The 16,080-nt window shown below is 32.4% G+C and overlaps 1 non-coding gene across 1 annotated transcript; it reads right to left on the bottom strand.

The window, feature by feature from the left end:
* Window positions 1-12,110: 12,110 nt before the first annotated feature.
* On the bottom strand, window positions 12,111-12,217 carry LOC143411160 (U6 spliceosomal RNA). The gene has a single exon (XR_013092851.2). It is a non-coding gene; the product is annotated as a U6 spliceosomal RNA (small nuclear RNA).
* Window positions 12,218-16,080: the final 3,863 nt, after the last annotated feature.

The following is a 16,080-nucleotide window of genomic DNA, read 5'->3' as shown; positions in this document are numbered from 1 at the left end:
TATAGTACTATTAAAAATGTTTTTGTAATAGTACAAGAAATCTAGACATATGAAGGCAATTAGCTCATCTTTTTATTGTTATTTTAATTCCATAAGTACTGCATTTTGAACTCAGGAAACTTTAATTTTTTTATTTAGTCAAATTTGTTGATCCTTTATATACCTATTTGCATCATTTTTGTTCTTCAGAAGTTTCTGTAGGTAAATAATTATTCCTAGATTTTTCTTTAGTGCTTAATTTTAAGTGCTTAGTTCCCCTTTTATGAGAAATGTTTTATTGCATGGAATAAGTTGCAAATATTTCTTGACTTTTATTTTCCAAATGGCTAATTTTCCCAACATCTTTTATTGAAAAATATTATTTCATGTTTTGTTTTCTTACAATATTTTTTCCATTCATTAACGGTGATGTGTGAGATCTGATTCAGGGTCATTAACTTTGTTTAACTGGTATTATTTCTTAAATTATGCACATAAATTTAATGATTTTAAAATTGAAAATTTTATGATGCTCAAGAAAAAGTCCATGAAAATGTGTAGACAAATGACAATAAAAAAGTAAATAAAAGATGGGCTATTAGTCTGTGAGTATAGATTTGTCATAATCAAATCTGAAAAAAACAATTATAATACCAATTTTTTAAAAATTTTAAGAATATAAACACATTTTCTTGTGTTTATAGAAAATGTACCTGGGGAAAAAGCCACTTATCTACTTATGGATGTTTATTTTCTCTATGTGTTTTTAAATATGTTTATCATTTTCTGTTTTAAAACTTTTGAATGTTTTTGATATCTTTCAACCTTGCTAGGTTGGAAAGTTGATAAACTTTAGTGCTACCTTATTCTAACTTGCTCATTATTAACCATATTCTCTGATATTAGAGTTAGAAATTCCAATTTACAATTTTATGTCACAACAAAACATAGCAGCAGTTCACCATTAATAATTCTGCCAAAGAGCAAAGATATTGAGAAGGAAAGTGGGTCCTGAAACTATGGAGACATACCGAGATGATAATACTATGTCCTGAATTCATGACTTTGAAATATTAAAACGTATGGCTTTCAAATACCAAGTGATGTATGGGTAGATTAAATTTTAATAGCTCCCACCTCACTATCCACACTTTTGTGTAATCTCCCTTTGAGTCAAGGCAGAATCTGAGATCTAACAGCATATGAAAAAGATGGTCACGGTATCACTTATGATTATATTCTGTTATATTATAAGGGGAGGGGTTTTAAAAATATTACTAAAAATATAACTAAAGCCCATGATAAGTAGATTTGAAGATAATTAAAAGAGAGATTCTCCTTATATCCTTTAAACAGTGAGCTCCGTTTGTGAGATTACCTATGAAGGAGAGAACATGCCGAAGGCCTGATTGTGGGCTCCAAAAGCTGAGATCAGTTCCTGAATGACAGCAAGCAAGAAAACTGAGACCACAGCTGGGTGCAGTGGTACACACCTGTAATCCCTGTGGCTCAGGAGGTTAGGGCAGGAGGATTGCAAGTTCAAAGCCAGCCTCAGCAAAAGCAAGGTGCTAAACAACTCAGTGAGACCCTGTCTCTGAATAAAATATAAAATAGGGCTGGGAATGTGGCTCCATAGTAGAGTGCCCCTGAGTTCAATACCCTGCATGATAGAAAGAAAGAAAAAAGAAAGAAAGAAAGAAAGAAAGAAAGAAAGAAAGAAAGAAAGAAAGAGAAAGAAAGAAAGAAGGAAGGAAGGAAGGAAACAAAACTGAGACCTCAATCATATATCTGCAAGAAAATAAATTCTTCTAATAACCTGAATTAGATTCTCCCTCAAAAAAGCCTCCCTATAGGAAAAAAAGGTTGGCAGGGGACTTGATTGCCACCCTATGAAACCCTAAGCAGAAATGCCAGCTAAGCATTGCCTAGAATTCTGATGTACAGAATCTTGGAGATAAGAAATGAATGTTATTTAAAGGGGCTATATATTTGTAATCTCTTATACAGTTATAATAGATAACGGATACATGTATGTCAGAGTATTTTTTTTCCCAGAGAGTGGGAAGTAGAATCAATGTATTGGGAAAATTGTCATTGATCAAACCATTTATTTGCTTATCTCCTAATAAACTTTGATGTATAATTGCCAACATTAAAATCATAATATATTGACCACCAAATAATAGATTCAGGCATTTTAAGATAATGTATTACTAAATCATGTTATTTTGATGTAATGTCATAGAAATGGAATTTCATGTCAATATCAATGCCATAATAAGATGTTTACATTTTATCTGTTTTACAAACCAGCATAAGAATTTTTCACTGGACATATACTTCAGAACAGGAAAGCAACATTTTGAACTCAACAGAAGCTGAAATATATACTATTTTTATCTTAACTAGAGGTTAGTCCATTTCTTATACACTATCTTTACTAATTTTTTTAACACTAAAATCAAGCTTAAAGTTCTACTAGCGTCTTTCAGATGTAGGGCAATTTGGAAAATCCACTTAGAGGCAGGTCCTTTTCCAGTGATGGCTGAAAAAATCATTAGAACTTATTTCAAGCACTTTTCTCAGTCAGCATCATGAATTCAGAAATAAAATATCATTATTAATAATTAAATACCAAAATAAAATGGCAAAGCTGTTTTAGATCATGACTTTTCATTTATATAGAACAAATTATCTTTCCTATTTTTCTCTCATACACTTTTGCAAAGAGAGATTTATATTCTGTTTGTCAGTGGACTCATCCAACTGTGAAGATAAATATCTGCCATCCTATCTACTCAATGGTTCCCTTCTGCTGTTACACTATGTGTATTTTACAGTGCCCAACTCTTTTATTTGATGTCTGAGTCCATTTTCTGCTGGTATAATGGAAAACCAGACTGGACAATTTATAAAGAAAAGGTATTTATTTAGCTCACTGTTCTGGAGGCTAGGAAGTTCAAGATCAAGGGTTCATCACATCTGGTGAAGACCTTCTTATTGAATCACAAAACAGCATCATGTGGCAAGAGAGCATAAGCAAGACAAAAGTTGGGTGCTGAATTTAGTCCTTTCATCAGGAGCCACTCATATAATTAAAAACAATCCACAAGAGCAATTATGGCACTAATCCATTTGTAATAGCAAATTCATGAAGACAGAATCACCTATTAAAGGTCCCACCTTTTAATATTATGAAAATGGTAATTGAATTTCAACCCAAGTTGAAAGAGGACATTCAACCATAGTACTCGATAAAGGGAATTTGCCAATAACAAATACTCCTGACTCTGAGCATACTTGTCATTCATTTTGCACAGTTTTACAAGCTTCTTAGAAATAATGATTCTGTCTTTGCAACAAGATGTGTAATTTTCAGCAGTAGTTCTACAGTGTTGGTGTCTTTTGTCCCTTTTTGGATGATATTAATTCAATATAGAAAAAAAAATTTTCAATTATTTTGTCTCAGTTTACCAGAAAGAGAACTTTGAAGATGAAGATTAAACAAAGTAAAGAGAGTTTTGCCCAAAACATACTGAACACTGGAATTAACTACTCATTTAGTAACATACAATATTTTATATTTTCTATGAGAATTTTTCCTCTTCCAGCTATTTGTTCAAAATAGTTAGTGTTATGTTCACTACAAATGCATTACAAACATTCATAATCTACGGTTTTTCTAAAGTCTGTTCTCATTGAACTTTATACTGTTATTCTAAATTTTGGTATTGCTATTAGTGTTGCCATCACTAGTGTTATGTATCAATTAATGATGTCAGTCAATACCTTAGTTTTAATTGTTGCTATACTTCAGCATTATAGGAACTCAAAAATATTTTAAGAACATAAATAGTAGTTTGCAAGTACCATAAAAATATGTTAACTGAGTATATTTATATCTTCATAATTATGCATTAAAGCAGAAAATCTCACTGTTACAGCATAGTAATAATTCAGAAGACAATTTAAGATGATGCTCTTTCTGAGATCAGCTACTTCTAAAAGTTTTTATTAATACTTACAACAATATTATGAAGAAAGTGTAATTATAAGCCCCAATTTATACTAGAAAGAAGGAAGGCAGAGATTGAATAATTTTTCCAATATCTCAGAAGTGTTAAGTGTAAAATCAGATCATATGAACAGTGTGACTGTGGAGTTGAATCCTCAATAAATATGCACTCTTAGATTTTATTCAACTATTTACTTTTCATTAATTTCAAGCTGGACATGCGAAGGTAGCAATAAAACTATAGTTTCTGTGGTTTATCTTAATGATTTAGTGACAATGATCTGTTGTAAACAATCCTTGTTATTTTGAGACAGAGTTAGGATTTTCTGTTTACCAGCCCCGCAAAGGGTGGTAGGATAAAGTTATCACCAGCCTCTCCTAAGTGTTTGTGGTGGAAATACTCCAGGTGAGAATGGTTTCTCTATCAATATATGTGAATGTGAAATGAATAATTTGAAGTGATTTTAACATTTTTGCTTATGAGAAGTGATTGGTTAACCAGGAGCTCTTTTGCCTATTTTCTTCATGACAAGAGAGTGAGGGAGGATGATGTTTCAGAAATAGAAATTAACACAGTCAAATCTTCAAATAAGCTGATGATAGAGCTCTGATGTAATTTTCTAACAGGAGAATCCTTTCTGTGGATATAATGAGGCACACCTGCTTGACCAGATTTGTTGCTGATGAACAAACCATGAGCTATGGAATGGTGGAGCATGAATCTGCATGGATCCTGAAAAATGTTCCATAAATACATAATTATGTGACTTAGTGAAAAATGGGGATATTTCATGCCCAAAAAGGTTCCGTCTGTGTTAAGTAATGTAGCCTCCAACATCATTAAAATCTCACAGGTCAATTCAGGTCAGAGTGTATTGATAATGGCTAAACAAAACCCACAGAGAGACACTGGAGATCCCAGACCTCTTTCTGCTTTTCTTGAACCTCATGATGTTTATCCTTAAACCTAATGGGAAAACTTGATATTCACTCACATCTCTTCACCTCATGAGTCTGATTTGACAATAGGATATATAACATCTCAGATCATGGAGTGCAATATCAAAATCATTATACATAGTTTGGAAGTCAATTAACTTTGCTAGTAGAATTTTTAAGTTTAAAGAGTAAATTGATTTTTTCTGTTAATAATAGAGGATCTTGCTGCAACTAGATTTATTTCCTCAAGTTTATTATTTTATTAACCAGATTTAAGTTGCCATTGAAACTTTGCTTTTGATGAGACAAACAATAGTGCATTCACATTCCCACAAAACCTTCAGGCTAACTAGTATAAAAGCAACTGTACTCTATCATAACTTATCGTATGATAAACTCATTTTTTCTACCTTAAGTTTCAAAACTATTTTTTATCTTCTAAGTAATATATTACCATTAGTTCTTGTTTTTTCCTATCTGTTTATTGGCCAACAAAAATTATTCTCTACCTGATGGAAATGAGTTTATAACACAATAGAAATGCAAGAGTGAGGATACAACTATCACGTAATGTTAAAAAAAAGAGCACTTTTAAAAGTCATTCATGCTCCTTTGTTTTAGTCAGCTTTTTCACTTTTGCAACCAAAAGATCTGATTAGAACAATTTTAGAGGAGGAAAGGTTTATTTAGGGGCTCACAGTTTCAGAGGTCTCAGTCCATAAGTGGCTGCCTCCATTACTACAGGCTCAAGGTGAGGCAGGACATCATGGTGGAAGGGTGTGGCAGAGAGAAGCAGCTCCCATGGATCAGAAGGAGAGAGAGAGGTCTCCACTTTCCAGATACAAATATATACCCCCAAAGCCACAACCCAATTACAACTTCCAGCCACACCCTACCACTTAACTGACTACCACTCAGTTAATCCATCAGGGGATTAACTCCATGATTGGGTTAAGACTCTCACAACCCAATCATTTATCCTCTAAACCTTCTTGCATTGTCTTACATGTGAGCTTCTGGTGGATACCTTACTTCCAAACCATAAGATTCTTTGAACAATATATGATAGAATTTTGAATAATTTTATAATAATTTTGTACCAGATTTTATAGTGCTCAAAAAACATAAAGTCAACTTTTAGGAAATGAAAATGGCTTATATATAATATTAATTTCTTTCAAAATTAAGCTTAGAAAATTATCCCAAGGAAAATAATGATTTATTTATAGTTGTATTGCAGTCATTATAACAAATTTAAAGTGGTAAGTATATACTGTAATCTCTGCAAGATTTGTTTTTGATGCAATACTTACTACCTTTCCTTTTTAGAAGAATAAATAATGAAATGAAGTAAAAATCAGTATGATTGCTACAGCTGGGGAAATGGCTTTGGGAAGAATGCAATCACTGACCAAAACCTCAATCAATTACTCACTAAATGACATATATTTGTTTCTCAATTCTGGTTGCCTCATAGGCAAAAATACACACTTTATTCAAAGTTTGCCTTTCCACACTAGAAAATGTACTCGCTGCTCCAACATATCACTACTTATGCCATCACTCTCTCATTTTTCCAAGGGATTAACAACTATTAATATTTATTTATTTATTTACTTGCATGATTATTTATCTATCCCCCGTGGAAAATTCACAAAGACAAGGATATTTTCCAACTTGTTCCCAGATTGTATTCTCAGTGTATAGAGTACTCTCTAACACATAACAGAGACTCAATGTTTTCATATTAAATAAATAAGAGAAAAAGATAATTTCTTACTCTTTGAACTGGGGCCAGATGCATTTTTAATGCTTATAAGCTTTGCAAATACATATCACAATGCATTTATTCATAAATATGGTATACATCTTGTCTTATCGTAACTATAAGTGTAATTTTAGCCAGTACCAGTTTCGCTACATATTTCATAAGTTGGTGACAACTTGATTACCATGCCCTTTTATATGGAAAACTAAGAAAAAGTAAAAATTGTCATTTGTTACAGCAAAGAAACATCTTAGTTCTGAATTGACTGTTTTCTCCTGTATTTTAATTATTACTAAAAATAACTATTTTAAGGAATATCAAACAAGAGAAAGTCGGGAATTAAAATCTTGCTAGCATCTTCCACATAAGCTGTTAATGTAAATGCAAAACTCATGGATTACTTCTCATAAGTTAAACATCATAAGAGTATTTTAGAAGAAGTATTAACACTCTCTAATAATAATAATAACAGAGCCGGAGTAAAAGTTATTCAGTTATCATACAAGTTCTTTCTGACACACAGTATAAAATCGGCATTATTCTCCAGTATATATAGTTAATGCAAATGAGATCATAACCTCAACAAGCTTTGGGAATGAACAGAAGGTCCAAGAGTCAACAAAAGTGAGCCTCCTGCAATAGGAAAGGTTTCAATTTTGCCATTTTCTAAACACAGAAAAATGTATCCCTGCAATTCAGAATATTGAATGTCTTATGGAAAGCGAAAGGTCATTTGTAACTGTCCAAAGGATTGATGGAGTTGGGATACCTCCTTGACCTTCACCCTGCACTCATAAAGAATAGTTTCAGATGACAGAGCATCAGGCAAGTTTTGAGAAAAAAAATGTCTTTTCTTCTTTTATATTGCATAGCAAGATTGTTACCTGATATTTTCTTTCATAATTGTATGTCAAGATTTATTTACCTTGTGTCTTCCCTCATTAAAAGTTAACTGTCATCAAATGCTGCTGAGCAATGTGATTTGGACTAATTCAAGCAGTTCTCCCTGCCTTTGCCATTGTTTTCCATCTCAGTTTCTCCAGTAATTGCTTTGGAAGCCTCACAAACCATGTCAAGGTCATCCTATACAAATACTAACCACTACATCCTCAACACATACATGCCCCAATTAGTTATTGTCTATTAAGTATACGTACTATGAAAAGCACTCACTTTCCTATAATTCAGTGAGTTTTTAATCCCCACAACTTTTTTAAAAATCTAGTAAAAAATCTTAGTGTAGCTATGAAAAATACAATAGAAATGAGACACAACACTCACAACTATTGAATTAGTGTGTATATAGGTGTGTTTATGTGTGTGTGCTTACCACATTTGTCAACTGTAAAATATCTGTGACTTAAAGTGGTTTATGATCTCTAAACTTTGAAATTGCATGATAGAAAATATGTTATTATGCAATACTTTCTATGCAAAATAATGCTACTGACACACTCTGTGGAGGGCATATACTTCTGTTTTACTCATAATAATGATGGATTTGAACTGATCCTACTGCCTCTATTGTCATTTAAGCTCCCTTTATATTTCAGCTTGTACAGGGCAGCAGCCACTTAACTTCTCGTGGTTTTCAGTGTTAGCCAATTCAAATTTGTGATCCTTTATTTCTCATATAATAAAGAGAATAATAAAGGAAAGATCCTTAAAAGTTCCAGAGAAGATGAGAGAATGTAGAAATAATGCAACAGGAACCACAGGAAAATTTTTAAAAATTACATTAAAGAAAATGAATTGCAGTATTTTGAAATACTGAATAGTTATAATAAAACAAATACATTTATTGATCTTCAGCTTTTTGAATGAATGTATAAACCTGGGTAATTTTAGTAACAAAATAAATACTGAAGATGTAAAGGTACATGCAAATAAGATTGAATTTAGTTTTTTTAAGCAATGAAGGAGAGAAAAGTAGATATTGCTATTGTATACTTCAAAGTTGAGAATCAAATGGTAATGTCAACTGTTGAAGAAATACAAAAATGACTATACCGTGCATATTATTTAAATACAATGTTTTCCAATTAAGACATGAAAATACAGCCAGCTCTACCAGAAATAAATGAGAAAAGAAATAGGAGGGAGTTGGTAAAATAAGCTAAGTACTTAATTTTTCAAGATTTCAATTAAAACATAGTTATTAAATTTAAAAAAATAGCACTATAAAGCTTAATGTAGGAGAATTAAAATATTAATCATTAGCAAGTGACTGCCTTTATAAAATGACAAATATTTGTTGAGAGAACTAATGGTTACCTGTTTATTTTTCCACATGCAAAGAAATATCAGTTTTTGTTTGTTTGTTTTAATTGTGAGCCCTGCTATACTATTAATTACTTGAAAAACATTTAAAAGTGAATGCAGCTTTTCACAATGAAAGAGATGAATTATTTTAAAACAGAATACAGGCATAGTGAAAAGCTAAGACATAAGAAAAATAGTTTGAGTGGACAAGGGTCTATTTTAGAGGGTTAAGAAAATAGAAAGAAAGGAATTTGAGCTGAAAGAAATATTAGGCAAAACTAAATTTGGTGAAATGAAGAGGCAATCATACATATTTTTAAGACCCAAACCTAAAATTTAGAGTCTTTAGAAAATTGACTATAATTGTTTTTGACACTGATAACTATCTGGGGGAAAAGTGATAACTCAAAAGTTACAGTGTATAATTCTTAGTTGGTGTACAACTCTGATAGCTCAATTTTAATAGAAATGAGCAGATATTTTGTTTTTAAATTTATCTCCATGGCCCATGGCTAGGAACTTCACTTTTTATCTTATAACACTGAACATCTTCATAATGATGTTGAACTATTTAGCACTTTCACCAGCTATGATGATTAATCTTCTGCCTCAACTTAATTAGACCATGGAATACCCAGAAAAGTGGTTGAGTATTATTTGGAGATGGGTCTGTGATAGTGTTTCTGACAGAGCTCATCACAGGAATTGAACTGAGGAAAACAAATGGCCCTCCCCATCTGATTCCTTGAGGGCCCAAACTGAATAAAAAGGTCAAAGAAAATTAAATTCACTCTTTTCTTAACTGCTCTAGCTAGGATGTCAGTCTTCTCCTACCCTCTGTGCTCCTGGTTCTCAGGTTTTAGGTTCGAACTGGAGTCTACACCATCAGTTTTCTAGTTCTCAAACCTTTGAACTATGAAAATGTTTTCCTGTGTCTCCAGGTAGTAGATGGCAGATCATGAAACCTCTCTGCTTCCATAACCATGTGGGTCAATTCCTTATAAGAAGTTTCATTCTCTATTATTTCTCTGTCTCTTCTATATCACTGGCCTGTTTCCCTGGAAAATCCTGATTAATAAGTCTAACTTTCCAAAATTTGTCTATACTGAAAACAAAATGAAGATTTTGGGCATTAATTTTGCTCAGGAACAAAGTGGGGCAACATAACACAAAATAAATTATTTTTATACGTACTAATACAATATAGTACAATATACAAAATACAATATAGTATTCTCCACATTAGACATATCTTTTCCTAGGTTCTGTCTTCTAATTCTAGTCTTCTGTATCTTTCACTCCAGCTGTCCTCCATGTACTTCAGTTTGCACATGCCTAATTAAAAAAAAACCTGAAATCTGACATTTACCCAAATCTGAAACTCTTTGATTGCCAGTAAGATGTCACAAGTGGGAAATGCCACACTTGGCCTCATGTAATAGGTTGTAGTCAAAATGCAGGTGCATTAAAAAAGGTTGTACAAAATATCTTCAGGTTATGTGTTTAAGACATGTGAAACACAAATGAATTTCATATTTTAACTTGGGTCTCACCTCCATGACATCTCATAATGTTTTTGTGAATATTCCTAAATCCAAAACCATCTAACACATTTAGGCTCTCAAACATTTCAAATAAAACATATTTAGCCTATACTCAAATATGAGTCTTCTTTTTGCTATCTCTTTTAATTATACAATTTCTTTTTTTGAAATTTAGGCAAGAGCCATAAATGTTTCTTACTTCCTAATCAATGGCTTTTTTTCCTCTTTTTAAATTTATTTATTTTAATTTGATATATGTGACAGCAGAATGAAATTCAATTCATATTACACAAATAGAGCACAATTTCTTATGTCTTTGGTTGTACACAAAGTAAAGTCATGCCATTCATGTTTTCATACAAGTATTTAAGGTAACGATGTTCATCTCATTCTACCATCTTTCTTACCCCCATGCCTTCCTCTCCTTCCTCTCCCCTTTGCCCTATTTAAAGTTCCTCTGTTTCTCCCATGCTCTGCCCCCCACCCATCACCATTATGATTCAGTGCTGCAGTCTGGCTGCAGCAAAATAACAGGGGGGATGAAGAGCAACTTGTGTAGATTGATACAGCTGGAGTGGGAGCCATTTATTGTAGGACAGGAAGGGTATATATACATTACACACAGCTTATCTTAATTAAGATAAACTAGATACAGCAGTCAACCAATAAGGAATCTCCACACTTAATAGCTCACTGGCATTACTTCACAAACCACTCCCTCTGGCAAAATGCCAGGAGCCATCTTGACTTGTTTACAGATCCTTGTATCAGAGAAGACATTTGGAATTTGATTTTTTGATTTTTTTCAATTAGCATTATATTCTCCAACTCCATTCATTTACCTGCAAAGGTCATGATTATATTCTCTTTTAATGCTGAGTAATATTCCATTGTGTATATATACCACATTTTCTTTATCCATTAATCTACTTAAGGGCATCTAGGTTGGTTCCACAATTTAGTTATTGTGAATTGTGCTGCCATAAACACTGATGTTGTAGTGTCCCTGTAGCACACTGTTTTTAAGTCCTTTGGGTATAAAACAAGGGGTGGAATAACTGGGTCAAATGGTGGTTCCATTCCAAATTTTCTGAGGAATCTCCATACTGCTTTCCATATTGACTGCAACAATTTGCAGTCCCACCAGCAATGTATGAGTGTGCCCTTCTCCTCACATCCTTGCCAACACTTATTGTTGTTTGTATTCTTAATAGCTGCCATTCTGACAGGAGTGAGATAAAATCTTAGATTAGTTTTGATTTGCATTTCTCTAATTGCTTGAGATATTGAGCATTTTTTCATATATTTGTTGATTGATTGTATATCATCTTCTGAGAAGTGTATTTCATTTCCTTGGCCCATTTATTGATTGACTTATTTGAGTTTTTTGTATGTTTGTTTGTTTGTTTGTTTTTTGGTGTTAAGATTTTTGAGTTCTTTAAATACCTAGAGAGTAGTGCGCTATCTCATGTGCATGTTCTAGAAATTTGTTCCCATTCTGTAGGCTCTCTATTCACTTCACTGATTATTTCTTTTGCTGAGAAGAAGATTTTGAGTTTGAATCCATCCCATTCATTGTTTCTTGATTTTAATTCCTCTGATAAAAATTATGGAATACTTCATGAATTTGCATGTCATCCTTGCATAGGGGCCATGCTAATCTTCTCTGTATCATTCCAGTTTTAGTATATGTGCTGCCAAAGTGAGCACCTGATCAATGTCTTTTGAAAACTTTTAAGAATCTTAATCCATACCTATGAATGTATTTTCACATTCCTAAGTGTCTTAAGAATACATTTTTTTCCTTGAAATTATGTATTCATAAGCAATACCTTTGGATCCTTGCAGTTACCCAGTGGAATATGTAGTATTGTGAATGCTGATTTGTTTTTGATAGTTTACTGTTCACAAAAACACTTTGACAAACTGTTATAAGCTGACTGTATTCCCCTGTAATTTATATATTGAAATCCCAATTCCCAGTAACTTAGAATGCAATCTGACTTTTTTTTTTACAGTTTTTTCTTTTAAGTTATTTTATTCTAATTTGTTATACATAATAACAGAATGCAATACAATTCATATTACACATATAGAGCACTATTTTTCATATCTCAAAATACATTCACACCATTAGTGTCTTCATACATGTACTTAGGGTAATGATATCCATCTCATTCCATCTTCTTTTTTACCCCCATACCCCCTTCTTTCCCCTCCCACCCCTTTGCCCTATCTAGAGTTCATCTAATCCTCCCATGCTCCTCCTCTAGAATGAAATATTATTTGAAGACAGGATCTTTAAGAAGATAATAAATTTAAAGTAAGATCATTAAGGTAGGACCTTTTCCAATATGTCTTGGGTCCTTATAAGAAGGGAAAACTTGTAGACACAAAAATTGACATTGGGAGATGATATAAAGAGACACAAGAAGACAATGTCAACCTACACACCAAGGAGTATGCTGGAACATTTTCTCTCCTTACAATGCTCAGAAGGAAACAACCCTGGAAGTTTGGACTTGTGTTTTCCAGAAGAGTAAAATGATAAATTTCCACTGATTGAGCCATCCAGTTTGTGATTATGATAGACATTGTCAGCTGATACATGCACCATCTTATTTGATGATTATATGTCCATCATGTTTTTCATTGCTATTTTCATTTAAGTGAAAGAAGGAAATGTGTACTATTAGATTTTTTAAAAGACCTGTATTTATTCCATTGATTCTCTCTGACAGTAATTCCCTTCCTTGTTTTTACTTCCAACTAAACTCCATTTTTGAAACACTTTTTAAAGCATGTTTTTCTTCCAGAGGATTGGCAGGGATAATATTAAGTAAATTTTGTTCACCTTCCCTAATCACACTCAGTGCTCAACTCAGATTTTGTAACTTTTCCTTCAGAAAATCCTTTAAAACCCCAAATTAAATTTACTGTGTCTTCAGAATCCCCCACCCTGAAGCATCATGCAATCCCATCACTAGTGACTCCTTCAGACTCATCTTAGTCTTCTAATGTGCCCTTTGCTCTGACTCCATTTTTAAAAGTCTGAAACTATGCCTAGAACTTTTATGCTTGTCTTAAATCAGGCAATTCCTGTCTTTCATTTCCCATATAAAGGTAACTTTTTCAACAAAACTCTCCTTTGAACCTTCTGTTTTCCAGAACAGTGAAACAATAAATTTCCACTGTTTCTTTTTTCTTCTCAAATCTTTCTATTAAGCAATTTCATAGACACTTGTATTTCTTTATCAAAGAATGTGCCTCAAATATAATTAATGTAACAAATCTTTTAATATTTTAATTTTGTCAAAAAACACACAATATAAAATTTACCCTCTTACCTATTTTAAGTGCATGCCCATAAAAATTTTTGTTCTCCTTGATGTCAATTTCTTGTGACTGAAGTTATGTTTTATTCATAACTTCTCAGCTAGTATCTCACATAGGACATAGAGGATGCTTATTTGATGTTTAAAAAATATTTCTTGAATGAATAAATTCTTTTTTTATTTGCTTCCCTTCAATCTTGATGGCAAAAACTGTGTGCTAAGCAACTCTGAATGATTGACACATAATGCCTCTCAAAAAATATTCTGAAATCATTCATTTATTTAAAATATTTGTTAAGTGCTTATAAAATGCCAGATCCTATGTTTAGCCCTGTAGACATGTCTATGGATAAGACCAACAAAAATTTGCCTCTTGGGTGTTAAAACTTGTGAAACGACAGAATACATAAGTAAATAAATACATAGATGAGATAAATAACAATTATCTTATGTATAAAGGAATTAATAGCTTAGTGATATGATATATATTAACTGGCCAGGACTCAGTTCACAGGTACTCAATAAATATTTGTTGAGTTTATGAAGAATGATCATAGACTGTGTGGAAAAGACAGAGTTCTCTGATGAGATAGAACTTAAGTCTAGAGCTAAGAAGTTGACCCCAGGTACGAAATCAAATGCACAGGGAGTTAGTGAAATATCATTTAGACAGATAAAAATGAAAATGTATAGAGTTTAAATTGCAAAATAATTGGATTTGCACAAGCAAAATAAAGGACTAGTGAAGCTCAATTTGAGTTCAATAATGTGAATTTGGAAGATTAGATAGCAGCCTCACAGGTAGAGAGCTCAGCATTCACTGTCAGTGCATTAACCATTGGAGAGTTTTAAGATTGCAATGTAATCTGACTTGTGCGTTTTTTTGAAAAATTACTCTGACTTTGTGCTTAATGGAGTGTAATGGGCAGAGGCTGAGGCAGAAGCTACTGTGTTAAGGAGGCTGTGAGGTAGCATCTGGATAAAAGCACCTTAACTCACATGGTAGAAGTTGAGATGGAAGAAAGAATAATTTGTTCAGAGTTTAGAGCCAAGAAAATTTTGCCAGGGATTACCTAAGGAGTTTATGAAAAAGGCAGGTTTCAAGGTTGGTTTCTATTCCAAATCTCTATTCTTCTTATGCATTCTTAATCCAATTATAAAGTATTAGTTATGCCATTAGTATAACCTAGAACTATGAAAAATTTAACTAAATCACTTGGAGTTTGAACACAGTCCATCTAATTAAATTATTTCTGGATACAAATTGACCTCTTTTTCAATTCTACAGCTCATGTATTTTGTATATAGCTTATGTTCAACAAATATTTGTCGATGAATGTCTGAATCTTAGATGAGAGAACTGTTCAAATAGAAAACATCATTACATATTTGGATTTGATTTGGGAATTCATTTTTACTACATAAGTATAAAATCAATTGCATTATAAAAACTACATTCAAAGATATAAGAGCTTTAGGTTCAGAGTTTAAAGATGTGAACCACATGTACTGTGTTTAAAATTCTTATAAAAATAGATTGGAAGAGTAAGAGGAAAAATAAGGAGAAGAGAAAGAGAAAAAGGAGAGAAGAATCAAAAAGGAAAAGTTTATTGGAAACAAAATGTGAAGGAAAAAAACTACTGGCTTGAACATTTTCAAAGTCACTTCAAAAATGCCTCTAGCCCTATGCACTAAAAGTGTTTACCACAGTTTGCAGATGTTTCAACAAAGTGCAAATTTATACATGTTCTATTGAAACAAATTTCATCAGCTTATAACAGTTGCTGATGAGAGCTGCAATTATTCTGTAATTATTTGACAAGTTTAACTGATGAGTTATCAGTTGTTACCCTTGTTATTTATGTGCCAATAATAATTTATTTGCAATTACCTAATCCAGATCTTTTCTATCCTGTATAAAACTGTAAGTAATAGTAACAGTTTACATACAGGTTTAATGCCATATAACCTTGTACCTAAGTAAAGCTTTTATGTTAATATAATAAAAATGAGTATAAAATGTCTTGTTTTAACTCCTAATCTTACATTTTCTAATTGTTTGGAGACAATTTATGAATTAAAGGAGAGAAGAAACCCTGTAATCAAACTGTTGTTGACTGATTTGAAAAACATATATATGAAATAAAATATACATTGGATTCTATTTCCATTTAGGCAGGGTGCTCTCTTCAGAGCAATATATTAAATGTGATACTAGGCTAACTTTTAGTTTTTACA

This window comes from Callospermophilus lateralis, unplaced genomic scaffold (genome assembly GCF_048772815.1).
Source record: "Callospermophilus lateralis isolate mCalLat2 unplaced genomic scaffold, mCalLat2.hap1 Scaffold_101, whole genome shotgun sequence".
Lineage (NCBI taxonomy): Eukaryota > Metazoa > Chordata > Mammalia > Rodentia > Sciuridae > Callospermophilus > Callospermophilus lateralis.
This window is presented reverse-complemented; position numbering and strand designations above follow the sequence as displayed.